This window comes from Triticum aestivum, chromosome 2B (assembly GCF_018294505.1).
Source record: "Triticum aestivum cultivar Chinese Spring chromosome 2B, IWGSC CS RefSeq v2.1, whole genome shotgun sequence".
Classification (NCBI taxonomy): domain Eukaryota; kingdom Viridiplantae; phylum Streptophyta; class Magnoliopsida; order Poales; family Poaceae; genus Triticum; species Triticum aestivum.
In genome coordinates this window covers 664,807,183-664,821,020 of record NC_057798.1, presented here as the reverse complement: position 1 = coordinate 664,821,020, position 13,838 = coordinate 664,807,183, and the positions used below count along the sequence as shown (strand labels likewise).

At 42.0% G+C, this 13,838-nt stretch overlaps 1 pseudogene; it reads right to left on the bottom strand.

Moving 5' to 3' along the window:
• Positions 1-627: 627 nt before the first annotated feature.
• Positions 628-13,596, bottom strand: LOC123046583 (uncharacterized; annotated as a pseudogene).
• Positions 13,597-13,838: the final 242 nt, after the last annotated feature.

Below are 13,838 nucleotides of genomic sequence, written 5' to 3'. Positions count from 1 at the left end.
CCGGCTCCGGTTGGGTGGTGGGGAAGAAGAAGGGCATGTCACTGATCTCCGGCATATCGTGTCAGGACTGTAGCTGTCTTGACAAGGGCCTGATATACTACAGTACCGGTTCAGTTTGTCCAAGTGTCTGTCAGCCGTCGATCTGCAATCCGATGGAAGCGGGAGTTACGTACCGCTTTGCGCTCAAGCTACGCAACATCAGCCGCAGATCTCCGGATGAACGGCTCACGTGAATGCAACATTACTTCCAAATTCACTGCAAGCACTGTAGCTCTGAACATGTCGTTTTCAGTACATTTTTACTTTCTGTTAGCCTTTTAAGCGAGCTGATCCGCGTGTGGAGGCACCTGGATGTAATTGGGCTTTGCCCCTCTAAGCCGCTGCGTTCTGGCTAGCAAACCCTAGTTCGCAATCGTCAGATCTGGAATGAAATCAACCACAAATCTTTCCATGAAATTGAGTGTTTCCTCTGTTTTCTCTGAATCTTAGCGACAGTCATAGTTAGATCGTCATACCGCCAAGCCGCCGCTTAAGCCTTGTACAATGCAAGGTGCTTAGAGAAATAAATCAGGCTTTCCTCAAGCATCGGTGCTTATTTGTACAGAGTAGACGTTTAATTAGGCGTCTTTCCTATAGAAATGGATACCGGTGCTTCAGAAAAACACGGTTAATTTTTTTAAGCACCTAGCATTGTACAAGGCCTTAGGCAGCCATTGGTGTGATAGGCGTAAGTTGCATTGGTCTGCTACACCACTATTGCCGGCTCGTTGGAGATCACGCTGGAGCAAAGAAAGAGGAGAAAAAAAAACGAAATGCACAGCCAGTAGCACCAAAGCATGAAAAAAATACATACATTGAGACATACATCCATCCGAGCAAAACAAACCCAAGGCTATGTGCTGGTTTCTCCGGTGCAGCTGTGGAACTACATCTACCACAGCAGCTCACTTCTTGAAACGGCCTTTGTGCGGTTCTTTGGGTTTCTTGTTGCTCTTCGTCCTCCGAGCCGCCTTTTGTGCCGCCGCTTCCTCCTCCTTCACCCATTCCGCCTCATTGCCTGAGCACCCAGTCCATTCCTCTGGTTCGTCCGTCTGCGACTGGACATCGGTCTCGCTGTCTGAGCATTCAGTCCATTCGTCTGCCTCATCAGCCTGCCACTGGACTTCGTTCCTCCCATAATCTTCCTTCGTGGCCGGCCTTTCGGAACGCAGGAAGCTGATGATCGTCTGCAGTTTCTTCTCACCATCTTGCCGCATTGAGTATAGATCCTCCACAGTCAGACAAGATGTCTTCTCCGTCCTGCGCAAATGGTGAATTTTCAGAATAACTGGGGATCAGAGCTGTATTCATACTACCATTAACAAGATCAGAGCTGCTGCTAATTTAGCATTGGCTTACCTGGCGGAACGTTCTCCGAACTGACTGCAGATGTGCCTGACCTCTTCCAACAATTGTGCATCAATCTTTTCTTCAAAGCCTGTTTGCTCCAGCCATCGAACGGAACTTCTAAGGAACTGAATAGTAACCCTTGCATCTTTCTGCATAAAATTAGCTTTTAGAATAACTTGGCAGTTGCAAAGCAATGGGACAAAGTGGAAAATGACAAAACAAGCATTGTAACATATGAAACTCACCTGGCCTTGCTTGTTGACCTGAAACGTCTCAAACTCATCCCAGAAGGGAGCATTCTCGTCACTTGAATCTATTTCACTTGTACTCTTCACCTTATTAGTATCTTTTACAGCCTTAGGAATGTTTTCGATGCCAGCAGATTTTTTTGGCAGTGCAGCCTGATTTACACAACTTGGCTCTTCAGAACGAAGAAGAGCCATTATCTTCGGAACATCATGCAAATCCTCCTTAATAATCATATAAGCCTTTATGTTTTGACAGATTGCTGGGACTTTGGGTGAGCCCACCATAACTACCATAGGATCTCCAACTGCGTCCAGTGCATCAGCAAGCACTCTTGTGAAGTTGTTCGGCGTGCGATAATTTACTTGCAAAACACGGACCATCTTCTGAGAGAACTCCAAAGGTAAATCCTCAAAGACTCCGCACCGCACAAGAGTATTTGTGACTTCATAACAATTCCGCTGAGTTAGGATCAGTGGATAAAGTGTGACCACTAGTCTCAGGAGGACTTCAGAGTATGAACTAGGAGTTGATGTCTTCTGTACCCACTGCAAGAGCATATCCTTGTCTGTCAACATAGTCATAATTGTCTCAAATATGAAACGCCCTGATGAGCGTGCCAAACAATCAAGATGGTAATCTGGGCTCGGATTAGGTGTCAGGCAGGTATCAAGGTAAACCTTGCTAGTACGGCACTCTAGCATATTGACCAACAGAGACTTCGTGCAGTATATACAACCTTTCTGTAGAAAGTATGATGAAGCCATGAAACCAAGGCACTCCATCAGACCCACATAGCATATTGGGGATATATTGTCCAGTTCATCCCTCTGCATCACACCACTGAAGGTAAAATCAAGAGCACGCTTAAAGTTCAATATCAAGGGAGGTCTTGAAATATCAGCATCAAGAAATCCCTTCAAACATCGATAAAAATCTGCCCACTCAGAATTATTGTCCAGGTAATGTAGTAGTCTTGAAAGTAGCGCGTCATCCAGTCGCGCTGCATGAAGCAGAAGCATGGTCGTTCTCCCAAGATGCCCATGAGTCAGATTTTTATCTGTTCGCCGAAGATGTGCACTAAGAGAATCAGCAATCAATCCATATGCAGCTGGTGAGTCAAGTATATGCAAGAGGCTACTTGTTGTCCCATCTCTCCACGCAAGAAAAAATAGCTCAAAGAAGCGATGCTGGCAGAGAATAAAGAAGCTTCTTAACTTCATTTTTGGCACACTGAACTGTGGTTCTTTCAAAAACTTTGCTATCTCATTTATAATAACTTTAGTTCTCACCAGGGTATACAAAGATTCTGGCTTTGGAGTAATTTGAACAAATGACTCCAACTTCTTAAGTACACTGAAACCAACAGAAGACAGCTCATTCATCCAGAAATACTGAGCACACGAATGACACTGAGGGGCATCCAGTAAACTTCTGTTGCCATCTTGCTGCAAAGAACTTCTGCCAGCATTAGAAAGCCAACTTGCATTCATGTTAAGCACCACATATCTGTCACCTTCGTCATCTTTTCTCAATCCAAAGTACTTGGTGAAAAGATCTTCATACATAACTGTGCAATCATTTAATTCTGGACCATCAGTGTGGCGAAAATGAGATAGTACTTTGAGTATGATTGACTTCCAGTGATTCCAGACATAAAACAGAGTCTGGGGTGACATCTGGTTAGAAGCCAGCAGATCATTACAACCATTTTCATCTTCAGATCCTGGCCCTATGTGTAAATTGTAGCCAGAGGTTCGAGACTGAAGATGAACATCAATGATCGAACGGGAAGCGATATATTCAACAAACAAATTTCCACATTTTTTGCCCTCAAGCAAAGTGCAAGTTAAATCGGGAAGAGATTTAATCACATCCGATAGTGCATCAGCTTCCAGGCAAACAAAGGAGTAGAAGCAATCAGAGACCTTCTTCGCCATCTCTTTGGCTTCTGCAAGCAACTGTTCCTTCTCTGGATTTCTTTTGGGAGGCCACCCTTTGTTATTTAAAGACCAGAAGGAATTTGCAATGATGTGGAGGAGGAGAAGCCGAGTTGCATCCTCAAATAAATCTACCTTCTCAAGCATTTTCACCTCCAGTAAGGCATCTCCTTTATGCCTTGCTATTCCTGCAGCTTCAATGAAAATTACCCTTTTCCATCTCTAAACTAAACAGTTCGTCAAGAAGATTCCTAGACTTTAAGAATGCATGTACATTATCCATAGAGATGAAAGCCTTAACAAAAGGCATCATACGCTTCATGTCACCACACTCAAAACAATGTTGAGCACAATTATCCAGATACTTCGATCTAATTGCAGAAACCTCCAAGGATGTTGAATTCTCGAGCGAATGTTCCTCCTCCAACTGTTGCAGAAACTGCAAGCCCAGATTGAACAATTGCTTTCCTTTTGAGCACATGGAGAAACACTTGGTGTAACATTTAGCTTTGAAGAACACTTCAGCTGCCTCTGACCAGCATTCAGCCCTAGCAAAACAGTCACCAGCATCCTCAAGTCTAGAAGTACCACATTTTTGCATGTAGACCATACCTACGGCAATGCAAGGGACACAACGTTTAGTCAGATCTGGAGTTTGAGGTAACACTCCATATGAAAGGTAAGAATTAGCATATCTGCAATTTAAGTAGGGATATCATTTCAAAATAATATTTTGAGATTCGATGACATTTATTTATATGGCAACTCTTTAAGAACAACTTGTCATTTGTAGACCGTTATATGACGAAATCTCAAATGGATGCAGCTTGGAAATTATGGACAGTTGGCAGACCTGCTCTTTTGTAGTCGCCTAATTTGATATAGCACGTAGCAGCTTTCTCATGCATTCCTATGGCCTCATAAATCTCTGATGCCATTTGCAATGAAGCCTTGCCTAACTCCAAATTTGTGGAGATGGCACGGTCAGCAATCGCTACAAGTCCAGCAGCTCTTGCCCACTTCTCTCTGTGTGCATCACCAGCCTTTTCGAAACACATAGTAGCCATCTCGAATTGCCCCTCATTGAATAACTACAAAAAAAGGAGAACTGTGACATGGAATCACAATAGTAAGAGACAAGTACAGAAAAACAGTAAGTAGTTATGCCCCATGACCCACCTAACAAAAATTGCATAGAACAATTGTGAGAAACAAAAACCCCATTAATTTAACAATATTAAGAACATCCACTTGGCAACATAATGCATAGCATGATAAATTAAAATTGGCTTTCCAGACAAAACAAGTAAAGATCACTAACCTTGGTTCCCCGTAGCCTCCAATCATCACAGCTGCTCCCTGTCTTCATGGCCTGGATGAGGGCAGAATCAAGTAATCTAACTTCTACAAGACACAACTTCTTCCAGTAGTCAAACATTGGTCTACAGTAATCCTCTGTATTTTCACATATCCACAGTCTTTGCCTAGTGCGTGTGATTGCAACATAGAGTTGCTTCAGCTCTGAACAGAGTAGATAATGCTTGCTTCTGTCGAAATCTGGGTGAGAGATCCCCTCGGAGTGTGCTATAATATCTTTATCTTTCATGTAGCCATACAGAACTCTCCATTTATTTCTTAAAGGCGACGAACCAAAAAAGTTGTACAACAGCACATCCTACACAATACCTCTGAAGTAAGTACACTCAACATTTTGAAACAGCACATTTTACAACAGAAATATTTGCAAAATTAACACAGATGAAACTGATTGATAGGCTCATACCTGAAACTCAAGGCCTTTACATTCAACAATAGTCAAAACAAGAGCTTGTTTACCAATAAGATCAATAATTTGTTTTTTGGTAGCATCATCACGAACTAATATGACTTGCTCAGCACCAAAGCCATGCAGATTACCATGTTTACTTTTGCTTTCTCCAAAAATACTCATAATTGCATTTTCATCGTTATCGGACTCCAGCAGCACAGGAGCTTCTCCATATACAAGTCCAATCTCTGCATTAAGCTGGTCAACACTTGATGGGAAAAAGGAGCATAGAAGACTCATGATACTTTGTGCCATACGGAGGATGCCGCAATGTGTGCGGAAATTTTGAGACAGTTGGAACATATCAGAGAGATGGACCCCATGTTTAAGTCCTTGATTAAACACATCCGTTTCGAGGAATGCAGTATAAAAAAGTGAACGGATATCTTCAAACCTGAAATCGATACCCCTTGCTATAGTCTGTGCAGTGTCACCAGCAAAAAGGAAGCCTTCCTTGATGTTCCTGCAGACATACTTAAGAAGTGCTATTTGTGTCATGGTCAGATCCTGTACCTCATCTATGTAAACAAAATCCACCATATCTCCATTGTAGCCATCAGTTACAAAACTACTGTGAAGACTACTTACAAAATCTGACAAATCAAACTCCCTGGCAGTGCATTTCATACTCTCATATTCAAGGAATATATCATAAATTTTATTTCTTTTCTCTTTGTTCAGAGATGAAAATCTTTTATCTGAGAGCATCACATAATCTTGTCTTCCCAGTTTGCCAGTATAAGGCCCTGTCGCTTGATAGGCGCCCTTAATGTGAGAAACTATTTCAGTGAACACAGTGGACACATCAAATTTCTTGGTCAGATCTTTATTAAAACGTGACCAGTAGAAAGTAGCAAAATTTTCGTAGGTAACTTCATTCAATTCAATAAAAGTTTGCACTTCACGAAATCTTGAATGGCCTCTCTCAAAGCTAGACTTCATTTCACCATAAAATGCATCGAAAAACGATCTCCAGCATGTTCCATCAAGCATCATCAAAAACTTACGATATGTTATAGTAAGAGGATAGTGCTCATGAGGTAGATCACAAAAATTGTCAGGAATTTCTGTAAACTCTTCCAGGTCATCCATGATATCATGCATGCGAAGAATGCTTGGCTGATCAGAGACATCACCAGTGCCAAATCTATATAGGGGGGGGGGGGGGGGGGGCAGCCCCAGTGCATGTAGCTCCCGCTTGCGCAGGGTCTGGGGAAGGGTCCGACCACTTTGGGTCTATTGTACGCAGCCTTTCCCTACATTTCTGCAAGAGGCTGTTTCCAGGACTTGAACCCGTGACCTCATGGTCACAAGGCAGCAGCTTTACCACTGCGCCAAGGCTCCCCTTCGCCAAATCTATATAGGGTTGAAATAAATTGGAATTAATATGCATCATTGTTGATACAAATCATAAAATAAGCAAAGTGAATATCTTTCAAAGAATTCACCAAACCGGCTTGCAATACATATTTTCATAAAAGAGCACCAAGCATGGTTCAGTTGGCTAGTCATGTGAGAGCACCAAGTGGTAGTTCCCCGTACTTGCAGTTTTTTTTAATTCCTAAAATCATATCTTAAAGAGAAAATACACTTCAAATGAATAAAAGAATTGACCCTTAAAAGGGTATGACAAAGGGTCTAAAGAGCATGAGGTTAGCAATACAGCAGAACATAGTACAATGAAAAAAGTTGAGCCAACTCGTGCACGCATTTCTGTCCACTTTAAATATCTATATCAAAATCATTTCCAAAATGGTGTAAACATATGTAGTACTTTAAAATAGGGGTCCAATTCAACAGACTTACGTTTTAAGTCTGCAGATGTGATCTTTTATGGCTGAACATAACTTTGGGCTCACAGTGATAAATACTTGTTTCACAGAACTTTCTCCTTCATTCTTTAGTGGCATAATATTATTTTCATCCACCACAGACAAATCAGCTCCATCCAAATTTAGACCTTGGGATGCAATCAATGACAGTTGCTCTTTTTGAATCAGTTTCATTGTCAATACAGTAGTTTTTCCGGTGCCCGACCTCCCAAGTATAAAACTAGTGAGCGGGAATTGGATTACCACCCGCTCTTCATCACTCAGTTCAAAGGGGATGTTGATTTCAGACCCATCAGTAGCTGTCAGCAAATGCTTTGCCATTCCAGATGATAAAGAGTAGAACTTCATCAGCAAGAAGCTTTCACTAACTTTTGAATTCTCAATGGCATATGATGTATCTGCGAGATCATGCTCTTCATGAGCATCAACTTTGCAATCCATGTTATAGCGAATAATATCATGCCCAACATCCCAAACCTTAGGAACCTCCAGTTTCCTGTTATCCACGACAAAAAGGACGGCAAAAATTAGAAGAATGTCTACATGCAGTTCATTTGTAGGCATGACTATTTACAAAAAAGTTGATCTATAAGCATCATAGGTTAATGAAAATAGAAGGGACCTGAGTATAGCCCATTAATAATAAACAAATTCTCATACCCCTGTGTTTGCACTCTCCTGCAGTGATCCAGGTAATCATCCGTGTACATGGAAAACAAATTCTCGAGACGTTGAACCGTTCTTGCAACACTTTGCTGTGATTGTAGGTCCCAAATTTTAATTATCTGGAAATACCTTCTTTCGGTTTTCTCCATGTCAGTACTCCATACAAGATACAGGTCCCTAACCTTGTATACTTTTGGAAGATGAGAAACACCAGGTATATCGAGGTTCTTAATTGTTGTCCTCCAACCACGTCCAAGTTTGATAAGCTTTTGGAGTACTTCCCTCCTGAGCTGTGGTGATTTTAGTTTGGTGAAAGTCTTCCTAAACTCATCGCTAAGAATGACCTGTTGAATTTAAAAGTACAAAAAACGGAACCTGAGAAAAAGCGTATATGAGAAAAATGAAAGAACAGTGTGTTCTTCAAGAAAACTAGGAGGTTCACAAGATGTTATGTACTCTATAGAAAAGAACTATAGAATTGACATAGCATGGTACAAAGTAGCACATGTCCCTGAAAATCTTAATTACAAATCACTCACAATCCTATTACAGAGCAACCTAGCAGAGACAAACGAACCGCATAAATGATTCTGAAAAGTGAGACATGTCTATCCACGAACAAACAGAAAATCACACTATAAAGGAAGTGTATATTTAGTAAACCCTAAGACAACAAGAAATGTGGTTCGCATTCTGGGTAATTTAAGTGCAGTGACATATTAGAAAACATGAAAGTATGTTGAAAGCCCAACTGGCTAAAACCACCGAGGCTTAGCAACACTTGGTCCCCCTCATTCGATTTTCCTGGCTCAGCCGCTGAAACCATGGTACTTACCTTCCATCTGGTATTGCTGAAAACCACTGAATAGGCATTCAGAAGATCATCAAGTTCATCAAGCTCTTGCTTTACTTGCAAAACCAACCTACAGATGGTTGCGTCATTAGTGGCACTGAAAACACATTTCCGCCTTTCTGCATCAGCAACAAGATCTGTCCATTCGGTTCCACTTTTATACAGTGTATGAGCATTCCCAACAATCCAAAGACAGTGCCTGCACGAAATAAAGCATCGATCAGATGATTTATATCATCAGTCTTACTCTTACATACTTTGAACAGCAATAAAACAAGGGACAGCAAAATAATTGATGCACACCTTGCTCTAGTAAGAGCAACATTTGTTCTTTGGTTATCAGCAAGAAATCCAACAACTCCTCTCCCATTGGATCTAACAGTTGATAGTATTATTATATCATCCTCTTCTCCTTGGAAACCATCAATGGACTTCACCCGCACATTAAAGCCATCGCATGCATCGTATTTTTTGCCAAGTCTAATTTTGATTGCATCAACTTGAGCATTATATGGAGAGACCACACCGATGCTGAAACCTTGGCCTGTCTTTTTCCATGCTGCAGAAAAAACATGAGTGATCAAATTTTGGACAAGGCTACTGAATTTATTTTCTTAAGCAAACTTAAGTTGATTCTGCATCACCAAATCATTGCTTTTCCACTCTGACGATAATAAAAATTGCTTAAGAGGGCACATGCAGTGGATATAACAACTCTAATAGAGCATAGTATTTCAGCTTTCATGTTATCTACTAAATGTTCTCCTCTGTCTAAATAAAAATTTAACATTGTCTATAGAACAACAGGGCGGTAGAATTGAACTTTCATAAAGCCAGAATGATGCAATCATGATCACGAGATACACATATAGACAACTGGACTCTTGAACATAGATTATTGTAGAACTTTCTACCAATGAAGGTTATGAAGACCATGTGAGCTTGCAAAGATCCCATGTTATACTAGGTTTTTTTTTGCGGGTACCATGTTATATTAGCCAAGTAGCTTCATAAAAAAATTAATAACTAGAAAGGATATTAAGGTTAAATAAATGATAGAGTTCAACTTAAAGACATACATTTAAAGATGGTGTGGATTAGGTGCAAAACAATAGCAACTTCAACCATGTTTCTCCGACTGTTTCCGTGCCCTCTTTGTCTTCCCTTCCATCAGTGACATTTATAAACGTGTAGCTGCCAAAAGGGAGGCATGTGTAATCCTTATTATAGCTAGGAGATAGGACACTGGAACCATCTAAGATCTTCCTCTCATAAAACTGAGCATTTGGAAATAAGCTGATACAAGGATTCATGCGATACTGTATATTCAGCAAATGTTTTTCAACTTTTAGAGCAATTAATCTCCCAAAAAGACTTGTTCCAAATCCAGCTTCTTTACATACCTAGAGATAAACAATGTAAGGTAAGAATTAAGATTATCAAAAACAGATCAATAACAAACGGAACATACAGAGAAGATTTGGCATTTACATTTTTTTTTCAAGAAAAAAGTGTTGTAGCATTTCAGTATCACAATTTCATCTCGTTAATAAATGCACCAGTGACTAAGAAATGAAACCAAAACAGTATAAAGAGGGTGACACGAAACCTTACTTTGCTTTTAACCATCGCACTCAGCTGACAGTCATCCCCTACCAAAACAACATGTTTTAGCAAATGTAGCCGTAGTGAGATCACCAGTTCACACTCCCGTACTTGAGCAGCCTCATCAACAATTAATACATCGAGGGGTGCAATATTCATGTCATGTAAGTGATAAGAACTAGAGGTAGTACAGAAAAGAAGTGTTGCATTACGTATGCAGTAGTTCTTCACCCAGTTTTTGTCTACTCCAGTAGGTAAGTTAAGAGAGTGTAGCAGATCTTTAAGCAATTTAAGGCATGTGGACCTTGCTCCATCCAGTTCCTTCTCAAGTGAAGATATAGACTTTACACAAACAGAGTTTACAGTAGACAGACAACCAAGGCCCCTTTTCAAGCTCTCATCGGTCAAGTCTGCTTTGCACAGAAGGGTGCTAAATTTTTCTAGCATATTAAGCAACATAGATATATTTATGACACTATCATGAGAAAAGCATCTTCCAGGAAGGTGAACCCACAAACTCATTACACATCTTTTCAGAGCTATTGCTGTTGCATCAAATTGCTTCTTTATGAAGTCCAGAAAGCACACTGGATCAATTTTGCCATCATCCTCAAGAAGCATATCATACCGTGAAACAGAGTCTTCAAAAAAGGATACCATCGAAGCTATTCGGTAGTTCCATCCAGACGACGATGAAAAGCATTCCGCAAGTTCATCAACACGAAAATCCAAGTAAACTTCCTGAAGATCCTCGGTGATGTCCATGTTAGACCTGCTTCCAAACAGCAAGATATCTCCAAAAGAAAAAGGCAGACCATTTTCATCAATTATCTCACTGAAATTCTTCATTTTCTTAAGGAAACGAGTGCAAACTCCAATGACAGCAACATTAGTGGGAGCACAAGTCAGAGTTCTGCATTTCAAACGTGCCAGAACCCACAATAAAGCACTAAGTGTCTTGGTCTTTCCAGTACCTGGTGGGCCCCATATAAGCTTCATGAGGTTCACATGCCCACACTGTACAGCTGAGATGACAGATTCAATGGCATCCATTTGTGATCGATTAAGCTTAATCGAAAGTAGTTGCTCTGTGAAAGAAGCCAAACAGCCACCATGCTGTTTAATACAGACATCACAAACATCCTCACCCTGCAACAGAGACAACAAAGAGAAGCTCAAAAAGTTAGGTCCCATACTAATTTATAATGGTAACTAGTAAAACTAAAACACAAGTATTCATGTCATATTACCAAATTTGTGGGGGCTAAGAGCGACTTGATTACTGTGAAATTGTTATCTATGTGCGTGTCAAAGGTAAGTGCTTTCCATATCCGCATGCTTGTCGTGATATTGCTGAGAAATATTGCATGTTTGAGTTTGTTTAAGTCTTCTTCCAAACCAATATTGTTTGCAACTTTGACTCTGAAGCCCTTCTGGTATTCATCATCCATAGAAACCTCAGTAACCATTGCCAAGCAGTATGTCACACCATGGCGGTTTAAGTCCTCTGCAGCTTCAGGTTTTATGCTAGACAAAATAAATATATCACCATTCCTCGTAGTATAATTCCCAGTAGAAAAACCAGCATCATTATCCCAAAAGTCCACATCCAGGATGTATAATCCCGATTTTGCTGCTACCTCCATGGAACGTATTTTCGACGAGGGTGCTTCACTGATGAGTTGAAGGCGTGAGCATAGATCTGACCTTGTTTCTTCAATCAGAGGCACACGAAACGACACGAGATAGTGATCAAGTGACTTGAAGTTGCAGGGAATGGTCACAACCTAAAACACAAATGAGGTCACAAATGAGATATGATTATAGCTAGAAAAAGATGATTCAACAGTTCCTTGAGCACAAAAAATGGCACATAATTAATGCTAGCAGAGTCAATTTCTTATACTGGAAGAACAAGCAAGTATCAATACAGGGTTAAGGTGCTCATATCACAAGGAGGTTACCATACATCGCTTAAACTGTAGATGCAATATGTTTCATAGCAACGCAGTTTATAATTTCTGCCACACGCGGTCTCTCATTAGGATACATAAGTTACACGCCTATCATCCCACAAGAGCCACTGAAAACTCACACCATGTATTATCTAGAGTTTTCTGGAATGAGACAGGCAAGATGATGCTACAGCCTACTGAAAGGCTTGAGAAATGACTGTACATCGTGGGCAAAGGAAATTAGTGTGGCATTCTTGTCAACAGCAGTGGGCAGCTCCACTCAATCAGTAACATATACTCCCTCCGTCCCAAAATAAGTGTCCCAACTTTAGTACAAAGTTGAGATACTTATTTTGGGACGGAGGGAGTAAGATTCATGGATGCCAACTAGTTAGCCCAAATCAGTAACATATGACACCAACAGCAACTGTAATTTCTTTCCTGACAGACATGTATCACCAAGCGTGCAAGTGTGCAACAATCATGTTACTAGCTATCAGATGGTCCAGAAATGGCAATCAGCAGTTAGCACAGCAAAGGGCACTGAATTTGCATCGCTAAGCACTTGCCAATTGCGCTTCCATGACACGTGGACAGAAACCCCCTCTAAACCTGAGCACACGGACAACACACACACACACACAGAGACAGAGCAGAGCACCATCATTTCATCATTTGGAGCATCCAGCAACTGACCCAACTTCGATTACGCGGGATTTAAGCACGAGTAGTCGGAGTAGAAAACCTAGCTAGCGCACATACGCACGCACACGCTTCGCCGGTCCGGGGTCCGTACGACGTATATACGCGCAGATTCGAAAAAGCGAAGGCTCAAGCTCGCCAAACCGCGCGCCCGCTCGCGGAACTACTAGCAGCGGCAACCTCGGGATGGATGGATGACGCCAGGGAGTACCTTGTCCCTGTAGAGGTGGTCGTCGTTGATCTCCTGGACCGACCAGGAGAGCACCACGTCCTCCAAATCCATCTCCCCCATGTCGCCGCGGCTACCGCGCTCTCCTCTCGCGAGCGCCCGAGCAAGCAGGCGGCATTCGCGAGGAGAGGGAGGAGGAGGAAGGGTGCTGGTCTTGCGGTGGTGCTGGTTGGCCTGGCCGTCTGGAGGAGGAGGAGGAGGAGGAGGAGGATGCGCTTCGAGACGGTCAAGGCGGTGGGGGTGGCTGTCGTGCGTCTGCGTGGAGAAAAAGCAGAGCAGGAGCGATCAATGGAAGGGAGAGAGAGGGGGATCAGTACAGTGCACGGCGCAGAAATTTTTTGCTTGTGGGATGGGAGAGGGAGAATGCTTTTGGGGTCTTGGGATTCGGGCCCCTTTTCACGGGGCAGGTGAAGAGGAGCCGCGCGCGGTGAACGGACTGCGCAACTGCACAGCGCGACAGTACAGCTAGCTGCACAGGTAGAACCTGTTCTCGCCACGACGACTCCATAACGGCGGCCAGGGGTCTACGCCGTGTTTTCCTCCGTTTTTAGCTCACACACATTTTACATCAAGGACCCATCTGAAGGAATTCA